At 39.4% G+C, this 12,669-nt stretch overlaps 1 long non-coding RNA gene and 1 other non-coding gene across 2 annotated transcripts in view; both read right to left on the reverse strand.

Annotated features, from left to right (window-relative positions):
* The window catches only part of LOC138920458 (uncharacterized), a 37,755-nt gene that overhangs the window by 3,918 nt on the left and 21,168 nt on the right, over positions 1–12,669 (reverse strand). The window contains exon 1 of the long non-coding RNA XR_011431632.1: positions 1–12,669. This exon is cut by the window's right edge and continues 21,168 nt beyond it. This is a non-coding gene — a long non-coding RNA (uncharacterized lncRNA).
* Positions 79–145, reverse strand: MIR31 (microRNA mir-31). The gene has a single exon (NR_032994.1). It is a non-coding gene; the product is annotated as a microRNA mir-31 (primary transcript).

The following is a 12,669-nucleotide window of genomic DNA, read 5'->3' on the forward strand; positions in this document are numbered from 1 at the left end:
ATCCAAGGAAGGGCACACATCCGTAGCAATACATGGAGGACTGGCATGCAGGTGGCCATGGCTGCTGTCAGACAAGAGAGATGGCAATATGTTGGCATAGCAGGTTCTCAGTTCAACAGCTATGCCAGCATCTTGCCTCCTCTCCAGTTCCAAGTTACAGGAGCAACATCATGCCTCTTCAGTGTTTCACTTTTCCAAAATCTTCCCTTCCACCTGAGGGGGGGAAAACACACTCATTAATTGCAAAGGCAAGCCTTGTTTCTGAACATTACAACACAGTCTTCTTAGAGCGCCCAATTTTGAAGATGTAGTTAAGCACAGGAAGGCTGTGGCTAGTTCATTTTTTTCATGGCCTTTGATCTAAAATGAACCCCGAGAATGTTTACTGACTGCTTGTGAAACGACAGGGGAAAAATTCTGACAAAAATTTTAAGTCAGTAAAGCCTAAAGTTGATGACAGTTAATTATAGGCTTTTACCACCATGTTTACAGTCCACCGCACATCCCAGTGACTCTCAATACAGTTTTATTTTTACTCTAATAACTCCACTGGTCAATTTCTGCCACTCAGATGTACTTAAATAATAACAAACTGTTGCTCTGTAGTGTGTAGTTCATTGCTTTATGTGCTCTTAAAAATAGCGCTCTTTTGAGCCCACAATCCCCAGCTAGGAACTTATTCCACAAGCACATTTGCAAAAGCACCACTAAGCTATGTGTCCAAGTTTGTTCGTTGCAACACTGTTTTTAATAGCAAAAAAAGAACTGGAAACAACTTGAATGTCCATCACTGTGATTGAAATCACCTAAATTATGACTATAAATTATGATGTGGTCTTAAAGTATTTTGTCATCCTCACAAAAGATCAAGGCAAAGAATAACGACACTGTGTATTAGAACTTTGGCGTAAGCCAAAAGGTATGCCTATACATACACACATCCTGGGGTTTACACATAAATTTTTTCCTGAAGGATATACAGGAGTGATTTATTATGTTAAATAGTGGTTTATTGTTTTAAAAAATAAGTGGATGATTGGATTATAAATCAATTTTGTTTTCCTCATTACACAAGTTTTGAATAAGAAAAAGTAGTATCGTTTACCAAAAAATGAGCATAAGATATACAGACAAAGGGAAAATATTTAGTTAGATAGTGCTATCAAGGTACAGATAAGAAGAAGCATATGCACTTAAACATGACTAATATCAACTGCATTTGCCAGATGTTTCCTAAGTCATGAACTAGGTACATATACACATAGTCATTCGCTTACACGTGTGCGGTATGTGATCTATATTTCTCGCAGGAAGGCAGGAGGGCAGGAGGGTTCTATTGCACAAGACCCTGTAAAATCTTGTCCTGGGGCTAGGTAAGTGGTGGAAGAGGTGCTAAATGACTTCCTAGAATACAATTCAACTTGATAACATGATCTATTAATGTGAAGGTATTGGGAATTTTTGGTTCATCAAGTACAGAACACTGGATCAAAATGAAGGGCAAAAACAATACAGATTAGGTCACAAAACACATCATTGGATCAAGAAGATTTAATTGAATCAAATTTCTCCAAAAAGTTCATTATTTTATATTCCTAATATTCCTAATTGAGAGGCAGATGTAGGTTGCATCATTTTAGAAGCTACACACTACATATTTGGAAACAATTTCTTGTGACTTTTTCAGACTCATTGTGGACATACAGAAGAAAACTGAATGCTAGCAATGATTTGATTGACCAGTCAGATGCAGCAGATACTTGAGAATTCACAGGGGCTGTTTTATACGAGGGTCACTTCAAGGGAAAAGACAGGATAATACGTCAACTCATGCCCTACTTTCCTCTTTCTGTTTATTTGCATATTTAAAAAGGAAGAAACTTACCTTGTAAGTTATCAAATAATTTCTAAGTTCATAATTTCAAAGTCTAGAAGAAGACCATATCCTTCCCCTATTATAGAAGCTGTTGCAACTTAGGTCCGTTCTTTTTTTTTTTAATTCAATAATGCTTTTATTTATTTTTCCTTTTTTCTTTAAATTGAAGTATAGTTGACATACAAAATTGTTAGCTTCAGGTATACAACATAGTGATTCAACATTTATATACATTACGAAAGGATCACTGGAACAAACGACACATTACAAAATTTCGTTAATTTCTCTGATGTATCCAGCGACGCATGGCTTCCATCAGGTCACTGGTAAAACGCACCTCCTTACCACACACACCTCAGACAAATTTCTTGCGAAAATACAGCCTAACCATGAATTATGTTACAACTAGGAAACAGAAAAAATTTTATGGGTGCCTGATTATAGCCTTTAGCAGTTAAGGTTAAACTTTGAAAAATACTGTCAATAAAATGCCCCGGAGAAAACGCAGGACCTATTTATATAAATGCTTTTCTAAAAGAAGAATATCATTTTTTTAAGTTTTTACATCTCAAACTGTTAGTAGTGTAATCAATAAACTTCAAAGTCTAGAATTTTTCAAATTATTTTAACTAACTTCAAATTCATTTTAAATGAATAATGTGATTTCATTTTGTGAATAATTGATTTAAAACTACTCTGGCAGCAAATCCAGCATGTCCCAGACTGAAGGGGGACAGGGGACAGGAGGTAGTTAGCTGTACCCGCCCCAATTAGTACACAGACATAAAGAATGAGAACAACCCAATCACGGCAACTAAAAAAATGGTGTAACTAATAGTCACTGTGTTTTTCCAGAGCTGGAATACAATCTACTTAACACCTCATTGAAAAAAAATTTTTTTCTAAAAAAAGTTGGAGGTGGGGGCTGATTATGTATGAAGAAGCTAGAATGTCCTATTTTTCAAATACAGTATTATGGAAAAATTTGTGGTCCAATCAAGAACATAACTGTGGGGAAAAAATAACATTCACTGAATGTGTTGGTATTGCTTTTGGGAACAGACAATTTGACAGGATGTGCTTAAAGCTACTCCCTACTGATAGAAGCCAGATGTGCGTCTGCCTACATCTGGCGGGTTGCAAGAAAGGAGTAAAGTTTTATATATATATACTTTATAATCAAAAGAAGAAATATATCTCTTATAAATTGATGAAAACAACATTATGGCCATAAGATGGGCTCAAAATCTCTGGAGAACTCCATGTAATAATGTACACAATCACTTTTTATTCATATGCAGAAATGTCCCAATGAGGGAAAAAGCAAATACAGTAAAAATATTTTCAATTTATTTGTCCTTAAACATTTAGGAAGCCATAGTATTACTGAGGAGAAAAACTAGAATAATCACAGATACTTTTAGAGTAAAAAAAGGTAACTTACAGGATTAACTAAGAAAAGAAAAAGAATTCAGCGTTTAAGCTTTTCAAAGTGTCTTTACAGTAGCAAGACTGTATATGTTTATACGTGTCTGTGTACACATATATGGCATATATGAATTTTGATATAATTCTTTCTGTGGAAGGAAAACACCAAAAACAGGATCTAACTGCTTTTAATTTAGGAATATTCATAAAGCACAACTGAATATCTATATGAAGGATCAGAAACAATCTCCAGGCTGCAACCACTAAAGTAGAGATGAAATAGCAGATAAGGTTAGGCTTTTATTCCTTGCCCTCCTCACCAGCCCCTGACTTTCCTGCTGGAAGACCTCATACTCCCCCTCATTGTCCAGTGTCCGTCCCACACACACACATATACTGTGGTACCCGCCAGGCTTGTTCTCTCTCAAAGAGCCCCATTTCCCAAAATTACACTCTTCTACCCATTCTAAATTTCCTTTGCCTCTACAGAACTAAGAAAAAAGAAACCTATGCTTTCATTATAGGAATTTAAGGTAAATTGCAAATGCTTAGTAGGCTTAAGCCTTCAAGGGGACCTAAATATTCTAGGAGATGAGTATTATATAAAATTATTTTTAGTTAGTAAAAGATACAGAAGTTTTTTTGTTTTTATATTTTTTGTTTTTCTTTTTCTGAGGAAAATTAGCTCTGAGCTAACATCTTTTGCCAATCCTCCTCTCATTTCGCTTGAGGAAGATTAGCCCTGAGCTAACAACTGTGCCAATCCTCCTTTACTTTATATGTGGGTTGCCACCACAGCATGGCTGGCAAGTGGTGCAGGTCTGCACCCAGGATCCAAACCTACAAACCTGGGCCAGTGAAGTGGAGCACACCAAATCCAACCACTACGCCATGGGGCTGGCCCCCTAGAAGATATTTTTAATAGAGAGATCTCTATCCTACAACTTCTTATCTAAAATAGGCCAAGATTAAACCATTTACTATTTTCCCAGATTTGTATAAACCCAGTAAGAAAAGAAAGTGAAGGGAGGAGGGGAGAAGCAACTCTCTTCTTTGAGAAAACAGAATGTACTTTTACATTTTTTTTCCTTATTTAAGCCTCAGAAAAGTGGCTGTAGTAGGTATTATTGTCTCCTATTTATAAATGATTAAGCTGAGGCTGAGAAAGTTTAATTATCTCAAGTCAAGGGGTAAACCCTTAATATATTCTATATTTCCACTTAATTTGGAAGTCCTATGATCAAGTTATGCACCAAGCATAAGAAGAGAAAACATAGCATTGTGATGGATTACAGTGATGGACTAAATTCTCCCTGTATCCACATCCTGGCCATGTAACCTTGCAGTACCCATTCCGACTCAAGTTAGCTGCATAATTTGCTTTAGTAAACTCATGATGTTAGAAAGATATGATGCAAGCAGAGCTTAGAAAGTACTTGTGAGATGGGCTTGCCTGCTTTCCCTTGAGCTTTAGCCATCACTATGAGAACATATCCAGGCCCCTCTACTGAAAAGTAAGATACACAGAGCAAAGTCTCCTTGGTTGTCCCAGCCAAGGCCAGCCTAGATCAGCCAGCAGCCAGCCAACTCTGCTATACAAGCAAGCCCAACCAAGATCAACAGAACTGCTTAGTGGACCACCGCAATGTGTAAGCAAATAAACACTCTGAACTCCTTTGTGGTTTTTTCATTGTTTGCTATGCAGTATTATTGTAGAAAGATTGATTAAGACCATGTGCTGGATTTAGGCTGACCAGTTCAAAATTACCATTAGAGCAGAAAGTCAGCTATGTTTGTTCAAGCCACCTATTTCACTAAAGGCGCAACAAAGTCAACTGACACCTAAATTCATTCTGGCACTCTGCTGGTAAATTATAGGATTTCAGTGAATATTTATGAATGAATAAGTAAACTTTGATCAAGCACTGTTTGGCTAGACCGTGGGCTCTTGAGGGTAGGAGGCGAGTCTCATTTATCTCTGCATCCCCAGGACACAGCATGATGAAAGGCTTTTAGCAGAAAGGTCAATCAGTATTTGCTGAATGAGAGAATGGCAAGGATTTGGGTTATTTTACCAAGATCAGTGGGAAGCCGCCAAAGGGCTGTAAGGAAGCAACATGAAGAGACTTGTGTTTTGACAAGATCGCGCTGGCTGTTCTTTAGCGAATGGACGGGAGGGGCCAGAATGGACGCACAGAGACCAGCTAGGAGCCACCAAGGCTGTCCAGGCAGGGAGAGTGTCAGCTTGGATTAGAAAAAAAACTACACAGATTCGAGATAAATTTGGGAAGACTTGCTTGAGGACTTAGGACCTAAGGAAATGGAGGAACCAAGAAAACACTCAGTCTTCCGGTCTGTGCTCCTGGATGGGCAGAGGGGCCCTGAGATAGAGAACTCTGGAAGAAGACAAATATTTTAAAAATGTAGACTCCTGATTAGAAAGATCTTGAGTTAATCCTAGTCTAAAGCCACCATCTGGAACTTCAATTTAAAGAATCTGTGGCATCAATTTAGTTGAAGATTGATGTTCCTTGAAGACTAAATCGTACCCCTTTGCACTGGAAAAGTTAATTTGCTCTATGCGGCTGAAGTGAGCTGAAGGCAGGCTGTGCCGGATCTCTGTTAGAGGGGAAAATACAGCCCCGCTGTGAAAACTCCTTCAACTCTGTCAAACCTTTAAAAGAAATTACGCTTAAGGAGGAAGAGAGTGTATATGCTACATTTGAATCAGTTTTAGAGACTAAGGATGAATCCTTTCCTGCTTAAGAAATTTTCCACAGACCTAAAAATTAAACTAGACTTTAGAACATTCCATACACACAAAGGATGAACTCTCACTTTGCTCCCTTACACTCATCTTAAACTCCATATGCCTAGAATTTCATCTATTGCAATTATTTTTTAAACACCCAATTGTTTAAGGTCATGATTCAATTATCCTTTGGAAGATTGCTGTAGCCACCACACTGCAGTGTTAGGTCAGTGTGGAAGCAGTGGCTTGGATTGATAACTGGCATCATTCCTTGAATATTTTAGTCCTTAATCAAGCCCTTAAAAACTAGGTGCTTTATGAAATTAAAAGGTTTATTCTACAATAGGGCCATTACTTTATTTGAGTGTGAGTCATTCTACTTTCTCTGGATTTCATGGCCACGGACCGCTGCCCCAGTCATAGCTAGTCACCTAAAAAATGTGTGCTGTTGTCTTTGAAGGGGCCAGGGCTGGGAGAGGCTGGGGATAAATCTGTGCAAACTCATCAGCACTTCTGGAAAGAGACCAAAAGCATTCTGATGGTGGCTGAGTGATATTTTCATGTGTCAAAATGTAGAGAATGTGGGGCCATCATGAGTCACAGGAGGAGCTGAGTGACTTACCAGTGACACAGGCTGCCTCCCAAAGCCCAGCCAAGCACAGGGGACCCCTTTCATCACTGGACAGCCATCACCCTTAAAGATCTGGGGCAGTGCACATCTTAAAAAATAACATCTTTATAATGGTTGAGTTTCCTATTAAATTCATATTCTAGATCCTCCAAAGCTGGAACGAAAGGAGGATGAATTTAGAATACACTAAGTGTCAAACACTATATCTCTATTATTTTATTAAATCCTAACTCCAAACTGAAGAGCAGTTGAGGAAAATTATCTCCATTTTATACAAGAGGAAACTAAACCTCAGAAAGGTTAAGTGGTTAACTGACAATCACACCACTAGTAAATGTAAGAGTAAGAACTCAGCGTGTCTTCCCAAAGAGCCTGCACTCTATCTGTCCCCCAAACTAACTTCCAACCTCACCAGCCTTATTTTCTACTCACCAACATGGCTCCCCCTTTGGGGCCAGATTCATCTCTTCACCATCTCCTTAGCGTGCCGGATACATTCCCACCTCACTTTGTGGATACCATTTCTCCTGCCTCTGAAATATTCCCCTAAATGATCATTCTGCTTCATGATTCCAAAGGATCCATCCAAAGGAAGCATTCTTGACTCAAAGGAATGAATGATTCGCCTACTGATTCACAACAAAACTATAAACGACTCAGCATTCCTATTTGTCAATAAGCTTTGGAATACTATCTAAATATATAATTAAGATGCAAAGCATTTGTATCAGGCCAGATGGTTATTTGTGAGCCAACTACGACCAGAATCAGACATGAAGCACACACTGCAGGGGAATCTCCCAAGTAATCTAAAAACCCAGGTTTCCCAAATATTTCCGTCACCCATAAGTGGAATTCCCTTAGAATGCTAAGTCTCTAGCCCTTTGCAAGTGCTATTCCCTAAGTCTATACCTCCTCCTAACACACCCCTTGGTCTACCTGGCAAACCAGAATTCGTCTTCAAGACTCTGCTCAGGTACTGCCCCTTCTCTGCCTGTATCTTCCCATTTCCTCCACAAACCTAATATAATCCCTTTCTTCAGCAAGCATCTCTCTCTCCTTGTGGGCAAAGACCATGTCTTCTTAGACTTTTTATCCCAAGGCCCACCAAAGAACCTGGCACATTGAATGGAGTGCCTGGAATGGTGAATGAATGACCTACACATATTGACACTGTGATTAAAAAACTTCTGGATTGGGGCCGGCCCGGTGGCGCAGCGGTTAAGTTCCCACATTCTGCTCTGGCAGCCCAGGGTTTGCAGGTTCAGATCCCGGTGCGGACATGGCACTGCTCGGCACGCCATACTGTGGCAGGCGTCCCATATATAAAAAGTAGAGGAAGATAGGCACAGATGTTAGCTCAGGGCCAGTCTTCCTCAGCAAAAAGAGGAGGATTGGCAGCAAATGTTAGCTCTGGGTTAATCTTCCTCGAAAAAAAAAAAAAATTTGGATTCAAGAATGGGTAGAGTGTGTTTGTCTTTACAACCAACTATTACAAATCAAGGGTCTGGGGAAGCTTCTATGTTCGTTCACAGCTAAGCATGTTTTCAGGGAAGGTGGTGATCAGCATACAGCAAAGAAGCTGTGCTAACACAGCTCCTTGCTATGCAAACACTGTGGCAGGCTATGCCTAATTCTTCCCCAGGCGGCAGAACCTTCTGTAGAGACTATGGGAGAGTATGAAACAGAAAAGCAAGCAAGCCAGGAAACTGAAGTGCTATATCCACAGAGAATTAAGGCAGCGCAAAAGAAAAGAGAGAAACCAAGTGGAGATTAGGAATGCTGCGGAAATAACATAGCAATGAAAGATTCTCTGGGTCTAAACATTTGTGGATTTTTAGACTAGGGTCATTTTCAGTAGCCAGATTTTACCCGTGTTCTAATTCCCTTCTTCTTTCTATCCACTGGGAAATAATAAATCAAAGCATTAAGCAAAGTATAAAGTTACAAATAGGTTGTTTTTAAAAATCTGATAACCTTCCATTCTTCGCCAGTGCAGGCACCTGAAGTTGCGCATTAGCACATCACCAGTGTAATCACGCTGACCTCATGCCAACTGAGTTGCCTCCTTCTTTCCATGTTTCTCTCTTCACAGAAACCAGGGCTTACCCTAGTATTTTTCAGTCTGCGACTCGCTTCTGAGTTTCTCAATTTGTCTTAGTGGGAGGAATCAAAAAGTGGGTTTTCACATCCAACAAAATCTAACCGTTGAGATTTTCAATATGGTGTAACAGAGAGAGGGAGAAAAAAGGGGAGGTGGTTTTGTGTCCGCCGTGGAGGGGTCTGATCAATATCTTCGTAGGATTCCCAGCTACCCAAAGACCTGGGTCCTCGCCCTATCCTGTGAGTCTCCAGTCACTCGCTGCACAGCTGATTCTCTTTGGAGGCCAGGTTAAGGAGGGGATGTGAGCCTGCTGAGGGTCAACCATGAACCTTAGATTAGAGAACAGAGTCAAACAGCTATAAATATGTAAGGTCTTCACCCAAAATGGATCAAAGCCCAGCCCCATCCCTCTTAAGCGTCATCATAAGTTTCTGTCATATGGTGATTTAGGGCATAGGCTGCATGACAGAAGGCTACATTCTCATCCCAACCTTACATACTTGCAAATTGTACAATGGGCAAATTATTTAATTTATCCGAGCCTTGGTTTTTTTTGAGGAAGATTAGCCCTGAGCTAACATCTGCGTCCATCTTCCTCTACTTTATACGTGGGACGCCTGCCACAGCATGGCCTGATGGGCGGTGTGTAGGTCCACCATCGAGATCTGAACCAGTGAACCCCAGGCCGCCAAAGCAGAGCACATGAACTTAACTACTAGCCACCGGGCCAGCCCCCTAGGCCTTGTTTATTTTATACGCCAAATGAGGACAAACAATACCTACCTCATAGGGTTTTTGTGGGAATCAAATGAGATAATGTATGAATTAAACAAGACAACGTACGTACGAGTTTACCTCAGCAGCTGCCATACAGTAGATCCTCAATACAACCTAACATGCGACCTTTTATCCTTTTCCATTCTTGTTGAATGATGAATAAATGTTATCATCAAACAAATGATGATGATGATGATTGTTACAGACTGAATGCCTGTGTCCCTCCCAAATTCATATGGTGAAGCCCTAACTTCAATGGACTGTATTTGAAAATAGAGTCTATCAGGAAGTAATTAAGATTAAATGAGATCATCAGGGTGGGGCCCTGATCCAATAGTTATTAGTGTCCTCCTAGGAAGAGAAACCAGAGTGCTCCCCCACCATTTCTCTCTCTCTCCATGCACAAGCACCAAGGAAAGGCCATCTGATGAGACAGTGAGAAGGCAGCCATTAGCAAGCCAGAAAGAGAGCTCTCACCAGAAACTGAATGGGCTGGAATCTTGATCTTGGACTTCTAGCCTCCAGAATTGTGAGAAAATAATCTCCTGTTGTTTAAGCCATGTTGTCTGTGGTATTTTATTATGGCAGCCTAAGCAAATGAACACAATGATGATGATGATGATGATAAATGCCCTATTCTAACAAAGAAACAGCTGAAGGAATGCTAAGTTATATTTACTGGAGGTTTTCTTTTTTTTTTTAAAGTTTTCCCTTGCAGATAATTTTGATGCTGCTGCTGAAGGCACACTGGCAAACTGGGTCCAATCTCTGCATGCTTTTGCTGAGGCTCTTGTCCTAATCAAAATCTAATGCCCTGAGCTACTAATGATGACAGGGCAGTTTTCAGATCCAGAGACTACCAAGGCTCCAAGAAGAGCTAGAGTCTAGAGGGAGGCTTCAGGAAGGAATGGCCTGACCATGACAAGGAGACTGGTGTGAAGGTCATGGTGCACAGGCTACAAGTAACCTGGGGTTAGAGATGAAGAGGTGGACAGTGCAGGAGGAAACAGCAGTGGTAACAACAACAACAATGGCTGTCATTTGTTACTACTCTCTGCAGGCACAATGCTAGGCTTTTATACACATTATTGGATGATTGCCAATCCTCCCAAATGTGACTCCCAAAATGCTTATCTCCTGCAAGGTAAGCATCATCATTCCCATTTTACCCTCTTTACAGAAAATGTGCAGAATCGATGTTTCATAATCCTAATCTGATTTATGAACAGAATCACACTTTGCTTAAAAACAAAATTATAGCATTTTTTTCCTTTGCATCTTTTCCGCTTGTGCTACCCTTTCACTAAAGGTATCTTTAAGGTCCCGTCCAGAGCTCAAATTCCTCAATTTTAATACCCACTAAGGAAAGATAAATATTAGCACATGTTTAACTAGAACGAGAGTGAATGTGTGCATTCTTGTTTTTCCTCTAAACAACTTGAGGCACTCTGGAAATCCTTCTCAAAGGGTATTAATCATTTCCCCAGTGATTGTCCATTAGCATCTCAAATAACCTCAAGAAACAGAAGAGAGGAAACGTGGAAACCGAAAGAAAAGCTGGGGAACCAAAGACTCAAGTCCAACTTCAGTGAAGGGGAGGCAAGTTCAAACAGTGATGGAAACCGGCAGTGTACCGAAGGGGCTGCCCTCCGGGCCACAGCAGCAACGTCAAACTCAAATTGTCAGCAGCAGCCTTTATGTTGCTCTTTCCATCAGCCTTTGGTAATCTGATATAACCACAAGGAAGAAGTGCTTGTCCCCCAGACAGTGAGGAATCTCCTGCCCTTGGGACTTTTGTTTTTCATAGAACTGGGTATATTACTACAATTATGTTTATTTTCTATTACAGTGAAGAACCATTTATACATTCTTAATTAAGTTTATATTTCCACTTGTATTGATAAGGATTATCTTTTTAAAAGCCCTATGTCTGATTTCTGATGTCAGCCTGAGAATGCAAGCGGTACAAAATCAAAATCATTTCACTTCCTGATGACAGCCATTAATGGATTTAATTAGTACATGGCATTCTAAGGCAAATAAACACATTACACTTTTAAGACAGAAACGTAGGAAGAATTTTTTCCTTATTAATTTACAATTAGTCTTATTTTCTAGAGACATAACTTGCGTTGGACTTTTAGCAAGAAAAAAATACAAAGGAATAAAGATGTTCTAACTGGGTAATTTAAACTTCGGTTCTATCACATTTGTCATCCAGAAGAAAATGGAAACTGTTCCATTTGCTATATTGCAAACTATCTGCTACCGCACAAATGATGACTTTTTAAAGACCTGAAACAAAGAATCAGGCTGGACTGTACCTGGAAGAAGCAAATTAGTAATAAGGCACTTTTCTGACACAACGGGATGGTTAGAACAGAACCAAGGATGCACAGATTTCCTAAGAATGTTGGTAAAAAGAAAACATAAAGCGAAAAAATACAACTCATTGGTGTTCACTTAAAACATTAGGTAAGAAATAATGGAAATGTCTTCCTATAATAAATTATAGAGCTTTACAATTTATTACACGAGAGAAATGTATATTTTTAGAAATACTATTCTCTTTAAATTATGCCTAGAAATCCTATTAAAAATTTACCTTGTAGCTTAAGACAATTTCTCCCGAGCCATTTCGGAAACATTAAAAATACCACCACCTCTAATTAAATGTCTATTTTCCTTAATAAACTTAAATGTTAAGAAATACAGTTTTCATATATGCAAAAAAATACATAGCTACCACTTAGTGTATGATGGGATATCAGTGGATGAATCTTGGGAAAATATAACTTTGTCTCCAAATCACATTTGTAAGCACAGATATTTGCTTCTCGCTAGAGTTTTCTTACTCAGTTTATTTCTGAGTTTAAAAATGTCTTAAAACCAACATAATCATGAGCAATTTAGTCCCAATTTCCACGTCACCAAATCAGTCTCCAATCTTTTTCCAGATAAAAAGCTTACTTTTCATTTCCTCCCAATTTCTTGACCAGTGCAGAGGGATAAGGTGAAACTGTTGAGAGCAAGCTGCTGCTTGAGGCTGAAGCTAAGCCAAGTCTCCTCCTTTCTTGGAATTCTCGTGCTTCCTGAGCCTC

Source organism: Equus caballus, chromosome 23, assembly GCF_041296265.1.
Source record: "Equus caballus isolate H_3958 breed thoroughbred chromosome 23, TB-T2T, whole genome shotgun sequence".
Taxonomy (NCBI): domain Eukaryota; kingdom Metazoa; phylum Chordata; class Mammalia; order Perissodactyla; family Equidae; genus Equus; species Equus caballus.